The 3,233-nt window shown below is 34.0% G+C and overlaps 1 long non-coding RNA gene across 1 annotated transcript; it reads left to right on the plus strand.

The window, feature by feature from the left end:
• The first annotated feature begins 812 nt into the window (after nt 1-812).
• On the plus strand, nt 813-1,647 carry LOC106477792. Its single transcript, XR_001292027.2, has 3 exons — nt 813-930; nt 1,030-1,146; nt 1,552-1,647. It is a non-coding gene; the product is annotated as an uncharacterized LOC106477792 (long non-coding RNA).
• Nucleotides 1,648-3,233: the final 1,586 nt, after the last annotated feature.

Consider the following 3,233-nt stretch of genomic DNA (forward strand, 5'->3'; position numbering starts at 1 on the left):
AATAGTCTATACATGTTCAAAATACTCTTACTAGTTTAATAACTTAAAAAGTCTATACATGTTCAAAATACTCTTACTAGTTTATAACTTAAAAAATCTATAAATGTTCAAAATACTCTTACTAATTTCATAACTTTAAAAGTCTATACATGTTCAAAGTACTCTTACACGTTTTATAACTTAAAGATCTCTAAAATGTTTACGTGTCTCTTTATTAGTCATATTCTGTTCAGGTGCTTTGAACATTTAATAAAACTTCCCAAACTCGTCTCAACGTCCTCTAGAAAGACACTAATTCACCCAACACGTTTCTAACAATGTTTGTTTTGTCTACACAAGCTGTGTTTATTCACCTTCAATAGCTGGTATTTCAGCCTAACGTTTTTTTAACAATGAGTCGATCATAGTAATTTTTCATCGTTTCCTTTACAAAATTTATTTATTACATCGATTCTTGTGTACTTAAGACACGTGGTGTTTTAGAAAACACGTTTCCTGTCTCATCACGTAACTAGAGTTTTTAATAAACAGCTATTATACACAATCGACCCCTAATACATCAAATACAGCTCCACGAGACGTCTAGAAGTCTGCATGTTCCCACGTCACGTGATACGAATAATGTTCAAAGGAATTTCCTTCTAGGGCACTACTGCAGTCAATGACAGTTGTTGTTTTTTTTTCTAAAGCTCAGAAGATCTAGTTGGAATGTTCCGTGCTCTTACTGAATTAAAAGAATTATAACGCGTCAAATCGTCAACTATGATTGGCTAGAAATAGCACACGTTACGCTACTACTCATTTTGCACACGAAACCTTTGCGCGCTCAATATAATACCTTGAATGCGATGGTGCTTCAGAATTCTGGGTTTCAATTTGATCAATAGTTGTAAATACTAATCATGCCCGATCCAGCCTGCAAATGTGGAGGTAAGTGTTGTGTTATTATTATACGGTAAGCATTATTAGTAAATAAAACACTGTACGTTAGGGTTAAAAAAAACAACATCTTATGCCTTTTTCTTAAAGATGAGTTGTGCACATGCGGTGAAGAGTGCACGTGCGGGAAGGAAGACGGATGCAAGTGCACTACGTGCAACAAAAAAGGTGAAGCTGAGACGGAAGCAAGTCCGTGCAAGTGTTCAAGTATGTAACTGCCTCCTAAGTGAATTGAAATTAAGTGTGTGTGGAGAAAAAGACTGGTACTTAAGGCTAACTTTTTTGTTGTTGTTTTTGTTTCATGATTAAAGAATCTTGTACTTCCACCTATTTCGATATTTAATGCTAGTCTTTGAACAAACGGCTAAGAAGCCGCTATACCTTTGACAAGTTGTGTAAAGAATAATACATTGGAGTTAATATTTCGGTTTATTATAATACACTCGCAACTTAAGTTAAAGTAAAAACAGCATATTAAATTAGCTTTACTCGTGGACCGGGTTGATGCTACTCTAACCCAGCTCGTGGGTTCTTTTTGATTTATAAGACTAGTTTTTATATCGTATATAACCTATTGTAGACGTAACATCCATATTTGTTTGTTTTTTCTAGAAGGAGAATCCTGCACGTGTGCGTCATGCACGTGCAGTAAGAAGGAATAGTTCCCATATATTTGTTTGGCTGGACCGAAGTATTTGTCTGACATAACCAAGGAAGATTTTTAATGGAAACGTTTATATTCTCTTTATATTTAACCTTGTTTATTTTTTATTTGGAAAAATAAATAATTTAAGTGTACAGAGACTTAAGTTTTTTTATTTTATCTATAAAACATTTTATACATTCTAACATAAATAAATAAACAAAACAACAACAAAAATCCACTCTAGTTGATGTAATTGTTTTTTCTCAATATACTTGACTGATTTACAACCCCTTTTCCTGGGCAAGAAGATTCACCCTACTCTTAAAGGTCCAAAGATTAGAAACTTACTCCATCATAAAGTGGCATTCCTTGTTACAGAAATTTGGGTGTGTTTTTTTCTTTATGTAAAAGATTGCATAATTTCACCATATCTCGTACACACACTTACTTTGCGTATCATACGTTAAGTTGTTAGGACTAATTATTACTATTTGTAACCGTGAACGTAATTATGGCCTGTTACTTTTTCATAGTACTTCTATGGTTTCAGAGCTTCGTACTATAATAGTGATAGAAAAGTATGGCGAGTTAGTTTTATTGAAAACTTAGTGTTAGTTCATAAGATGTAGTTATCAGGTTCTCCTCTTTCCTTTAAGTTGTAGACTGATAACTTGGCGGAGCCACCTAGTTAATAACCAAACGTTAATGTATTGATGGTGCTCTTATTAAGGGTCACTGATGCATGGACAGAACGAGGCGTGTATAACATATCGTTTCGAAACCTGGAATGTTTGTTTTGGCGCTTATTGTGGTTAAATATCTTTGGAGATTGCTTTATTGATATTGATGCACTCGGCCTTATTGTCCACAGCTGGTCATCACAGTTCGAACTAGATGATTTATGAATTAATTTGGTAAAACCAGTTCCTAACCCTTAAATATTTATGAATGTATTTGGTAAAACCAGTTCCTAACCCTTAAATATTTATGAATGTATTTGGTAAAACCAATTCCTAACCCTTAAATATTTATGAATGTATTTGGTAAAACCAATTCCTAACCCTTAAATATTTATGAATTTATTTGGTAAAACCAATTCCTAACCCGACGTTATTTGATATCGTGATCCTATTACATCGCTACAGCTGCAGAGTTGTGTCATTGCCTCACCACGCCTCCAAAAAAGTTGGCGTCGAAATTAATACATTTAAAAAGCTAAATTATGGAAGAAAGGTGTATAACTTTTAACAAAATGGTACACACAAACAGAACCACTAATCGAACCAGTGATTAACACGTCTAGTCCTAAAAGTGTATTTCTCTAGTTTTGTCGATTCTTCAGCTGTGTATTAGTTGAAAGGAAGGATTGAGCGGTAGAAAAAGTAAAGTGTAGAACTGTTCTTTGGCGTTTACATTGTTTAAAAAATGGAATGAAAGATTGAGGTGGGAACATAACAATGTATGGAATTGTTCTTCCAGTGTTTAAAAGATGGAACATAGCAATATGAACTGACACCATTTTTTGTGATGCGTGTCTGTAGACGAAGTTATTGTATTTGCTGTTTGGAATATTGAAAGCCCAATTTTAGTATATCTGATGAGACCTGATATTGGCGAAAGGCCTCAGTCTGCACCATACATGACATGT

Source organism: Limulus polyphemus, unplaced genomic scaffold (assembly GCF_000517525.1).
Source record: "Limulus polyphemus unplaced genomic scaffold, Limulus_polyphemus-2.1.2 Scaffold79390, whole genome shotgun sequence".
Lineage (NCBI taxonomy): Eukaryota > Metazoa > Arthropoda > Merostomata > Xiphosura > Limulidae > Limulus > Limulus polyphemus.